Source organism: Sturnus vulgaris, unplaced genomic scaffold (assembly GCF_052056855.1).
Source record: "Sturnus vulgaris isolate bStuVul1 unplaced genomic scaffold, bStuVul1.hap1 Scaffold_84, whole genome shotgun sequence".
Taxonomy (NCBI): domain Eukaryota; kingdom Metazoa; phylum Chordata; class Aves; order Passeriformes; family Sturnidae; genus Sturnus; species Sturnus vulgaris.
Window position 1 is genome coordinate 1084038 of NW_028276728.1, and position 11881 is coordinate 1095918.

Sequence of the window (11881 nt, forward strand, 5' to 3'; positions counted from 1 at the left end):
TCTGCACCACTGTCCCCAAAGCCATGCACAATTCCCTCTGGGACACCAGAATCATCACCTTTGCAGGATGTGCTGCTCAGGTGTTTCTGTTTTTCTTCTTTTTTGGAGCAGAGTATTTCCTCCTGACCATCATGAGCTACGACCGCTACGTGTCCATCTGCAAACCCCTGCACTACGGGACCCTCCTGGGCAGCAGAGCTTGTGCCCACATGGCAGCAGCTGCCTGGGCCAGTGGCTTTCTCACTGCTCTGCTGCACACGGCCAATACATTTTCCCTGCCCCTGTGCCATGGCAATGCCCTGGGCCAGTTCTTCTGTGAAATCCCACACATCCTCAAGCTCTCCTGCTCCAAATCCTACCTCAGGGAACTTGGGCTCATTGTGATAAGTGCTCTTTTACATTTCAGTTGTTTTGTGTTCATTGTTTTTTCCTATGTGCAGATCTTCACGGCTGTGCTGAGGATCTGGTGGTGTCAGTTCTGTACTCAGTGGTGCCTCCAGTCCTCAACCCTCTCATTTACAGCTCAAGGAACCAGGTGCTCAAGGATGCCTTATCCTCCCTATATGAGAGTTTCTCAGCTCCCTAAATTGGTGTTTCAGAAATCAAAATATCCTAAAATGGGTGATTCTGAAGAAGAAATCTCTACAAATTGGTGTTTCTGAGTTCAAAATATGTCTAAATTGCTTTCTTTGAGACTCTGAGCTCTCTTTCTCTCTCTTTCTTTCTTTCTTTCTTTCTTTCTTTCTTTCTTTCTTTCTTTCTTTCTTTCTTTCTCTCTTTCTCTCTTTCTTTCTTTCTTTCCTCTGAGCCAAAAACCTCCCAAAATCAGCACTCTGGAACCCCAAAGCCCATAACATTGCTCTTTCTTGGTTCCAAAGCTCCTGAAATCAACGTTATGGCCCCAAAGTGGCTGAAATTGGGGCTTCTAAGCCATGAAGTTCTTGAAATCAGTGTTTCAGAGCACTGATGCCCCTAACTCAAGCCATGTGCCAGGTTTGCCATCAGAGCGTGGAATTCGCTCCCAGTGCTCCCAGTCCCTCCCAGGGCATTCCCGGTGCCCCTGGGATGTCTCCAGGAGCAGGGAGTGGCCGCTGGCTGTGCCCATTCCCCACCCAGCCCGAGGAGCTGCTCCCTGGTCAGAGCATTTTCACTTTCAATTTCACAGGCATTTACGGGAAATCAGTGTAAAACCAAGAAAGGAGGTGCTGGGGGGAGGCGGGAGGAGCCCGTGGGGGTGGGAATGGGAACAGGCAGGTGAGATATAACCGGGACGAGCCCCCCCGGTGCTCACAGCCCAGCGCGGAGCTGCTTCTTCCCAGCCTTGTCCAGGTAAGCTCCAGCCCCTGGCTCCTGTGTTTCCCCACGGGTGGCTCCTTCTGCTCCAGAAACTGACCTTTCTGAACCCCAAATCTCCCTGAATCGCTGGCTTGGAGCTCCAAAGCTCTCTAAATGGGGACTACAGAGCCCGAAATCTGCTTAAATTGGTTTTTTTTTGGAGCCCGAAATATCTCTAAATCGCTCTTTCTGATCTGAAAATATCCCCTAATCACTCCCTGATTGTCAAAGTTCCTGACATGATTTTTTCTCAGGCTTGATCTCCCCAAATCAGGGTTTCTTAGGCTTGTGTGTCCCTAAATCGGTGTTTAAGAGCCCCAGTGCTCCTGAAACTTCTGCATTCTCAGCTGTGAAGTTCCCCAAATGGTGTTTTTGAGGCTAAAAGCACTTTGAAGTGGTATTGCTGAGCCCCCAAGTATCCTAAATTGCTGCTTTTGAGCCCAGAGTCCCTGGACATTGGTTTTCCTGAGCCCCAAAGCTCATTAAATTGGTGTTTCTGAGCCCTGAAGCTGCCCAAGTTGCTTTTCCTGACCCCCAAAGCTTCCTGACATCCCTTTTCGAGTGCTGCAGTTCCTTAAACATGTGTTTCTGGGGCCAAGAGCTCCCTAAATTGGAATTTTGAGCTGAAAAGCTGCCGAGATGGGACTTTCTGAGGCCAAAAGTTCCCCAAATTAGTGGTTTTGAGCCAAATGCTCTCTAGATTAGAGTTTTTCACCCCCAGTGCTGCCTAAAGTTTGGGCTTGTTCAGAGCCCCCAAATATCTCTAAATCAGTGTTTTCCCTAAATCACTGTTTCTGAGTCCCAAAGCTCCCAAACTTGCAGTTTCTTAGCCCAAATGCTCCTGAATAGGAGCTTCTGAGCCCCTAACAACTCAAAATTGCTTGTTTTGAGATCAGAAAATGCCTACATCATTTTTTTTCTGAGCCAGAAACATCCCTAAATTATTTGGAAGGCTGTGCCTGAGTGCTGGTGGAATGCAGTGGGAGGGGAGAAGCTCTGCCAGGGGGAATGCCATGGAGGATGAGGATGGGAGGTGTGAAGAGCACCTGGGATATTTGGAGATCCTCAACAAGATGGGCAAAGGTTGACTTGTGTGAGTGAGCAGTGGAGGGGTCAGAAAGCGAGGACACTGTCTTGGCAGTTTAGAAACTCCTTGATCATCAGGGGGAGTTGGCAGAAGAGCTCTGGGGGCAACCTGGAGGGGTGTCCAGGCCAGTGAGCAGGTTCCCATGGGGAATGGCAACTGCCCTGGCATTCATGGCCAGGCAAAGCAAAGGGGTCCAACAGCGTGGGGATCTTGGAATGATGGCTCAGCAGAGCTGCCTGGTAGGGGAATAGGGGGATGCTCACGGGGATCTGGGCCTGGCCCGCAAGGAAGAGCTGGTCAGGAATGTGCTCATCAGTGCCAGCCTGGGCTGCCACAGCCAGGAAATTGTGGGGTCCAGGCACCGAGGGGCAGGGACTGAGGCCAGCAGCAAAGCACAGAGCTGGGGCTCCAGAGGAGAAGACTTTGATGAGCTCGGGGTGCTGAACCAGGTGGCAGCAGGGGCAGCAGCTCTGAAGGGTGAAGGAGCCCAGGAAATCTGATAGGCCCTGCAGGGCAGCCTCTTCCAAGGGCAGGAATGGTGTTTCCAAGAAGCCACGAGTAAAGCACCCATCTCATGAGGCTCTTGGCTGAGCTGACCGAGCTCCAGGGTGAAAAGGCAGCACATGGGAGGTGAGCACATGAGGCAGCAGCAAAGCAAGCCAACAGCACCCTGGGCTGTGTGGGCAGGAGCACGGCCAGGGGAAGGGTTTGACTCCTGTGCCCAGCACATTTACACCACACCTGCCCAGCGACAGGGGGGCTGTGCCAGGCAGGAACCGCTGCACTGGTGGGCGCTGGGGTGGGAATCCCCCAGCTGTCCTTCAAGTGCTGGTGGGATTTCCCTAAAAATATCAGTGTCTGCAACCACAAAACCAGCAACAAAAGCGTGACTGTGCCCAAACAGAAATATCTGCAGCAGAGCAATCTGCACCTGCAGTCGCCCCTCTGGGCAAGGCCAGTGGAATCACTGTTGGCAATTCACAGCAGTGACAGCCCCTGCTCACAAGATTTCACAGCAGTCAACTCTCCCTGGGCTGGGCTCTGCTGAGACCCCTCCAGTGCTGTGAGCAGTTCTGCCAGAGACCATGGAATGGGAAAAGGACGCTGCTCCCTGGACCTTCCTGGGGCCCTCGCTGGGCTTTGCTGAGGCTTGAAGGAGCCCTGCTGCCCTCCAGAGCCCCCAGGGCTTTCAGTGTCTTTGCCTCATCAAGGCCCAGCTGTGCTGCAGAGGGTGGGGGCCAGTCCATAAAGTTCACAGAATTCCCATTCAAAGTCCATTGTCCCTTCCCACCTACAGTCTATAGATATAATCCAGTTCCTAATTCATTCCTACAATGAGAAAAAATTCTCAATTGAGGCCTTATTTATATATATATTTTTTTAAAATTGGATAGCAAGAATTGTTGCTACTCATTAACTGGGAGAAAAGTAAAAAGTAAGTAGTATATTGATTAGGCACAGCCTGGATTCCGGCCATAATTGCATTATGGCCAATGGTTTGGTTTTTTTATCTTGGCTGATTAGATAAATGTTTAGTCTGAATATTTAATGAATAATTATTTCATAGAGTAAGTATAACTTAAAAATATAAAATATAAAATATAAAATATAAAATATAAAATATAAAATATAAAATATAAAATATAAAATATAAAATAGAAACAGTAGCTCACATTAGCACTCCAGGTAAAGTATAATGAGATTTCACCACCACTCATACAGTCCTCCTAGATTTAGTTCCAATACTGGTATTAAAATTGTACTAGACTAAACACATAATTCAGAATATCTAAGTTAATGGGCCTTTGTTGGCAGACCAGTCTCTGTTGGTCTCTGGCCAGCAGAGACATCACTGACAATGCAGAAGAGAGAGTTACTTCTTTTTTTCTTTTTTTTTTTTCAACCCATACTTTTTCTTTCTTCTCTCTTCCCCCCCGCCCCCTTAATTTTCTTTTTTCTTCTCCTCCTCTCTCCTCTCTTTACACCTTCCTTTTATCTTTTCTCCTCAAAGCTTCAGCTTTGGCTCAGGATTACAGATCTGACCCTGCATAAATTAATATTCCTGTCTAAACCTGTTATCCGGGCTCCTTCAAAATATGAGAGAGGGACAGAGAGAGACAGAGAGAACAATTTGTCTCTGACTGTGAGAAGTGAGGTGAACCATTCCTGGAGGCACAACCATCTTTCCATGAGTGGTGATCTGAGGTAAATGTCTGTGTTCATAATAGCAGAGGCACATTCAGGTCAACTCCATGGGCACATCATCTATTCATTGTTTCTGTTTAAGAAGCCATCACTCTATTGCTCTGCTTTCAGGACAAAACTCCTCAAATATTGAACGTTTCATGCCATTTATATTCTTTCCTTTCTTTCAGACCAGAGCCAAATTGGAAAAGGTAGTGGGAGGAAATAGAGCTGAGTTCAATCCTGGGGTGAACCCATGGGACAGCCATGGGCCTGGGCCTGTGACTTCTCTTGGGTCCCTGCTGGAATTTCTCTATTTACAGTCCTCAGTGGAGCTCTTTTCCTCAGCCGGGTCTATACTCCCCTTGAACACCAGGAAAGCTTTCTTGACATGCAGCAGCTTTTGGCAGTCCCTTAATTCAGCCCAGATCCTCCTCCTTCTCTGGAACGTGGCCCTGGGCAAAGAAGACAAAAATTCACGAGGAGCAGACAGCTCAGGGAAATGGAGTGCAAGAAAGAGAGGGAGAGCAGAGCACGGCAGCGAGCTGTGCCCTGAGCAGACCTTTCCTCACTCCTGAGCAGTCCCTGCTTCTGCCTTCACCCCGTCACTGCTGCTCTGATGGATGTGGTCAGAAGGGACAGGCGGCTTTGCTGGAAGGGTCAGCGAGGCCCTGCTTTCTGCAGCCAGCTCTGCAGAAGAGGGTGTTAAGGAAACTTCCCAGTCGGAGCATTCCCGAGGCTCTCTGGCCATCACACTCCGGCCACCAGAGGTGTTCAGTGCTGGGACCAGAGCCCTCCACAGCAGTGGCTCCAGTGCCCCAATGGGCCCTGCTGGACTCCCCACAACCCCCCAGTCCCACACCCAGCCCCTGTGTCCTCCCTGGTTCCAGCCCAGGTTTCCCACAGCAGAGTCTCAGATGTCTGATTCCATAAAGCCATTTACTCCCAGTGCAGTAACACAGGAATGGCCTGAGCTGTTCCTCCAACAAAAGAGCCCCTCAGTTTTATCCCCTCACAGTCTGCAGCCCAAGGCTCAAGTCTGGCTCTTCCTCCCGAGCCCTCAGCTCCTGCTGGGTCTCTCGGTGTCCCTTCCCCAGCTGTGCCACCACCCTTGCTGCCCTTTGTTGTGCTTTGTTGGCACACGGGCTCTTGTCTCGGGCTCCCACCTGGAGCTCAACTTGCACCTGGCACTGCAGCTGCCCCCAGCCACCTGCACCAGGTGTGTTCATAACCAGGAGGAGGGGAGGGTGGGAGTGAGGTGGTTTCAGTTTTGTCTTTGTTACTCGGCTTGCTGCTCTCTTGGGAATTGCTGAGAAAGCAAAGCAATCATCCCCAAGTCGAGTCTGGATTGCCCAGGATGGCACCAGGTGAGGGATGTCCCAGGCTTTATGTGAGCTCTTCCGTCATATTTTTATGTCCAGTCCAGTTGAGGGGGGGATTGAGAGAAGTTTGGTGGGCACCTGGCAGCCAGCCAAGGTCACTTGTCCTTTCTCCATAGATTTCTTCATAGCTGGTCAGGAAAACCTCTAGGATATGAGTCTGAAGGAATGGAAAATGGTCTCGTACCTCTGTGGAAAATTTTGACTGGGGTTGAACACGAGGTTCTGCACTCTGCAAAAGCAGAAGGTCTTAATTTTGACCAAGGGAGATGATGTGTGTGTCACAAGATGAGTTAGGGACCAGCTGGGAGTACAGCAGAATATCTTATCAACTGTGTTATCTTCTCTAGTCCTGTGCCCACCACAGAGATTTTTCCCCCTCTTTTCCCTTGCATTGCAGATTGAACCTCGAGAAAAGGACACAGGAGACAAGAAACATGGTCGTGGTTGAATTTATTGGTAAGAGCTGTATGAGTTCTATTTAGACAGTGATGGAAGGGAAAGTAAGTAAATTTTAAAACCCTGAGTAGATCAGAGGTTTGAGTAGTATAGGGGATATATGTGTCCCAAATAAGTTCTTCAATGCATTTTTAAAATCCTTAGGGAAATATTGTAGTGAAGCTTCCTCTTCTTCATTTTTCTTTTTCTTCTCATGTGGACCTAATGGTCACAAAAAAAAGGAGTTCATGGCAGCATTGGCCTCCAGTGAGGCCAATATGAGGCCATAAGTAAGTGTGGACTCATGTATCCCATTGCTCTTGTCTGTGGCCATCCTTGGGAACCCTTGGGATGGAATGTGTTATCCCTGAGAGAAGTGAGGCCAGTGGAGGTCTCTCCCCCAAGCACGTTGCCTGCAGAAGCCCTCCCAGGGCACAGCAGAAGGCCTGGCCTTTGTGGTGGGATCAGTTTGGTCAGAGGGTTGACCTTCTTTGGCCAGAGACATGTCCTACTCTACCAGGGGGTGTTGCTGAGCAAGGCTTTGAGGGTCAGACTGAAATGAATGTGCCAAGGGACAGTGAAGGGACCTGGGAGGTTCCTCTCCACTCCCGGAGTGTGAGGCAGAAGAGTCTCACCCTCTCGAGGGTGGCTGTGCTCTGCTGGGACTGAGGCACCTGTGTGGTGCCTGAGTGCTGTGGCAGCTGAGGCAGCTTCCTGGCCCAGGAAAGCCTCAGTGGCCCTCAGTGAGGGTCAGGAACCTCCAGCACTGCTGTGGGGCTCCTGGTCCACAGGACCTCATGGCTCGTGGGCCAACTGCGGGATGTGTTCTGCCCCAGAACCTGCTCAGTGCAGTCCTGGAGTTCCTTGGGGAAAGCCCTTGTTAAATGTCCTGATTTTCTTTTTGTTTTTGTTTTCATATGTACCTGATGTCCAGTAATAATGGGTGCTGGCTGGCTGGCTAAGAAAGTCTTGGAAATAGTATTCGAGGAATTCAGTAAGTGTGCTGGATCCCATTGCTCTTGTCTGTGGCCATCATTGGGAACCCTTGGGATGGGATGGGATGGAATGGGATGGGATGGGATGGGATGTGTTATCCCTGAGAGAAGAAAGGCCAGTGGAAGTCTCTCCCCCAAGAGCACAGTGGAAGGCCTGGCTTTGGGGTGGGATCAGTTTGGTCAGAGGGCTGACCTTCTTTGACCTGAGTCAGGTCCTGTCCTAGCAGAGGGTGTTCCTTCTAATTGGTAACGATTTCAAAGGCATAGCACATCCCTTCTGGGATTTCCTTTCCTTTCTTTGAGCATTAAAGGAGGAATCACATCCTGGGCTTAGCTGCAGGGACAAAAGGCAGAAGCCTTTCTGTGCATGTCAGTGCCAGTCCTTGCCCAAACTACCTGGAAACTAAACCCTGCCAAGCAAGAAGGAGATCCAGAGGTCTGTTGTGCATGATGGCCTGGTGCAGTCAGATCAAACAATCCCACTGTCCATAAATTCCCATTTCCAAAGGCCTCCAGCCAGTCCTTTGTTATAGTGCCCTTCCCCATGCCCTTCCCCATCCAGTCCACATGCAGGACCCCAGGATCCCAGGGTGCAGAGATATTCCAGCAGTGGGATTTTCCCAGCACAGACCAGGACAGCCTGGCCTCTGCTGGATCCCACCCCCTGGATTCTAAGGCCAGCTGTTCACCTGCCCCTGCTCTTTCCAGCTGGGATGCTGGCAGGGGAATGTCATTCCCTCAAGGAACACTTGGAATTTAGTGTGACCTGGGCTCTCCACCGTGTCCAGGCCTTTGGGCCGTGAGGAGCCAATGGAGTTCCTCCCAGTGTTCTTCACCAGCAGCACAGGAGCTCCAAGCCCATGTTTAGAAGGGCTCAGTAGTGCCAAAAACCTCCTTACAACAGGCAAAATCTGTTAGAGAAAAAGTCCCCATGTCAGGAAGAAAACTGGGGGTACACTAGGGAGGCCAAAGCTCTTTCCCAGAGCAAACTCCTGTTGGAATAGGATTTGAAAGGCAGGGTAGTGGTAAGTGGTACCCATACATGCATCAGCCTGTGAATTCTGCATCTCTGTTTTTAAGGGATGAGTGAATTCTTTTCAAAGACTGATGAATTAGAAAGGATGATCTAAAGAAAAAGAGGTCTGGAGCAAATGAATTGGTAAACAGGCAGGACATGAGGGAACTAAGTCTGAGCTTTATTTTTCCCCTCTGAATAAAGAAATAAAGCAAAAAATAGTCCATTTCCGGTTTGCACCTTGAATGCAGTCTTCAATTCCTTTGAAGTGATTACTTTTCCAGAGAGAAGAAAAAACCAACTAGCAGCAAGATCTAAGAAGAGACTCTCAACAAGAGACTTGTAAAAAGCGGATATGACCATCCTCAGAGAGAATGGGTGGTATCCTGCTCAAGGGAGAAACGTCGGTTTCCCTGTGACACCAATCTTTTTCTACAGGAAGGAGAGAGAGGGAGAATATCAAAAAGGACCAAATATCCAAGATAGACAAGGCCTTCCAGGAACTGAAAAATAAAATGGAAGTTCTGCATGAAGATTTCAAAAAATTGGAGAAGTTCATAAAATATGAGTTTCAGCTCCTCAGAGCAGATCTGGAGAAGAACCAAGGTGAGTAGGGCCATTGCCAAGCAGAGTTTCATCCATCTGAAGGCAGAAGCTGCTCTACAGGCCAAGCACCCTGTGAGCTCAGCCTGCTCAGCTCCTCAGAGGGCATGGGGAGGGACAGTCCTTGCATGGGGAACAGCTTCTGTGATCCATGGCACTGAAACTCCTCCATGCTGAAGTGTTCTCTGCAGGTGCAGGTGCTCAAAGTCCCTCTTGTATCACTCATCGTTGCAGAGGGTGTGTGCTGGGAGTTCTCTCATTGCCTGATGCTTGCTAAGGGTTCCCCCTTGAAGTCCATTTCCCATCTCTCTCCCTCTCCCCACTGCCCTTCTCGTGCTCCCCCACTGCTGGTCCCATGCAGGGGCACGTGTGAGCTCAGCCTTGTTTCCCCATTGCTGCTCAGCAGGGAGAGGAGCTTCCCTGAGCAGAGCCTGGCCGTGTCTGTGAGCGCAGGGCCTGCGGAGAGCAGCTCTGCCTGCAGGAGCTGGTGCTGGGCAGGGCAAGGACTCAGCTGGGCACAGACTCCAATGTGGCCTGGCTGGCCCCAGCCTGTGGCCCTGGGCCTGGCTCAGCCTGGACACAAACTGTGTTGGGATCAGCCGATCCTTCCTCAGCTTTCCCTGCCCTGGGGCCTGTTCTTGCTGCAGCTGCAGCCAGCAAAGCCATGGCAAGGAGCAGCCCAGAGCAGGGCAGGGAAAGCCCTGGAATTCATGCTGGCTCCAGCCATTGTGGGCTGAGAATTCAGCCTGTGGCCCACTTTTCCAAGCTGGAGCTCTGTACTGGGCTACAAGAAAGCACAAATGAAAGTTTGAAAAGAGATGAAAATTTGTTCTGTTTTTCTTGTCCCGTTCTGCTAAAAGTCTGAGGGTAAAGGGAAGACCATTTCCAGATTGTGCCTTAATGGCCAAATGGAATTCCTGTGAGGTAAGGGTTTTTAAGGGTGAAGGAGAAAACCACCCACAGGAGAGCCCTGAGGAGAGCCCCTGTGTCAGGGAGGTTAAATCAGAGCCTTTGGACATGCTTGTGTCAGATTGCTGATCTTCTGCTCAAGGAGGAAACATCAGTGGCCCAGTGACATTGCTCTTTCTTCACAGGAAAGAAGGAGGAGTAAAGTGCATGGGTCCTGAAATGCAGCATGGAGACAGTAGTCCAGCAGCTTTTTACATGGTACAGGAGTTACAGGACATGGAGTGATGCCTAGAGAGGCTGATCTGGAACAGAGGCTTCACAGATTTAAAGGAATGAAGTAGGTATTTATTGGAAGACCTTTAAAGGATACACCTTGTGCAGTATGAGAGCCCAGCTGTGGTTCCACCCAAGATGGATGGAAGATGGATGACTGGTCAGGAGTCATCACACTTTTATAAATGTTGGTCTTTTTACATATATTGGTTAATTTTCCAATTATGTCTTCAGTTTATAAAGTCCTATCCTCTCAGTTTGCTTTCTTTAATTCACCGTTGTTTATGCTTTTTGGGCCTGAGGCTTTAATGGCTGTCCTTGGTTCTCAGGCTGGAAAAAGATTGTTTTGTCTAACTGAAGAGACCTTACTAAGAGTTTACATGAAGTACAGAGTCACACACTAAGGCAGTACAGAATCTAAAAAATATGAAAGCTAAAACTTAAAGCATCATAGGTGCTGTTCTGAAAGGAAAATACCTTTAAAAAGAAATTAATCTCCTATCCACTCCTACTCCCCACTTCTCTCAGTTTATTTCTGATCATGGTGTGACATGGAATGGAACATCCCTTGGGCCAGTCCAGCCCAGCTGTCCCATCCCTGTTCCCTCAGGAACACTTGCCCACCCCAAGCCCATGGGTTGGAGGGGCTTGCAGACATGCCTCGTGGGGGGAGCATTGTGACAAGGACAGGAGAACAGAAGAACATTTACACTTACCAAGGGCAGAGAACAGAATAGCACAACCTTGGAGAAAGGGAGAAAGGATGTAGCTGAGGCAAACAGCAAAATGCAAGCAGGATGCCAGCTTAGCTCTGCAAGGCTGATAAGCAGAAATCATGCAAACAATACTATTGCTCATAATCAAAAGTGGGGGTCAATGAACAGCCACCTAAAAAGTACACTGGATGTTGAAGACAGACCCCAAAGAACCCCCAAGGAATTGTGGTAAGGGATGCAACTGTATCAAATAAATTCAACGGAAGTGGGAATAGCTCATGAATACATAATCAGTGTGCATGATAAAAACTCTGTTCACCTGATGGTCAGGGTATACAAATGGAGGAAGGATTACCAGAGTGACTAGCATGCTGTAATAAAGAATATCTGCTTCCAAATACTCAAAACTGTGTTCAGAAGTTTCTATCTAGTGGATTTCAGTATCAATGATGTCCTTGACTCCGTTATGCCCCTTGCACAGTTTCAGAAGGGCCCCTTGGTTCCATGAGGCCTCGCTGTAGAACAATGGCCTCTCAGTTCCAGGAGGTTTTGTACTGTCAACAGTGCTCTCCTTGCTTCTACAGTGGCTGCTTGCTTCCATAAGGTTCCTCAGTGTCACAGTGGTCTCCTTGGTTCCATGAGGCTCTGCAATGTCCCAATATCCCATCGTTTCCATGAGCTTCTGTCCCATCAACCATGTCCTTTGCTCCAGTGAGGCCCCGCAATGGCAAACTGGACACTTGGCTCCATGAGGTTCCATAGTGTGACATGGTTGCCTTGATTCCAAGAGGTTCTGCTGGGTCACACTGGACCCTTGGTTCCATGAGGTTCCGTGGTATCGCCATGGTTTCCCTGGATCCGCAGTATCACTATGGACCATAGGTTTCATGCAGCTTTGCTGTGCTACAGTGGCTCCTTGGTTCCATGAAGCCCCACTGTAGAACAAC

The 11881-nt window shown here is 49.3% G+C and overlaps 1 long non-coding RNA gene across 1 annotated transcript; it reads left to right on the forward strand.

The window, feature by feature from the left end:
- The first annotated feature begins 1185 nt into the window (after positions 1-1185).
- Positions 1186-11341, forward strand: LOC148217431 (uncharacterized). Its single transcript, XR_015801061.1, has 5 exons — positions 1186-1329; positions 6386-6444; positions 7358-7417; positions 8872-9039; positions 10131-11341. It is a non-coding gene; the product is annotated as an uncharacterized LOC148217431 (long non-coding RNA).
- Positions 11342-11881: the final 540 nt, after the last annotated feature.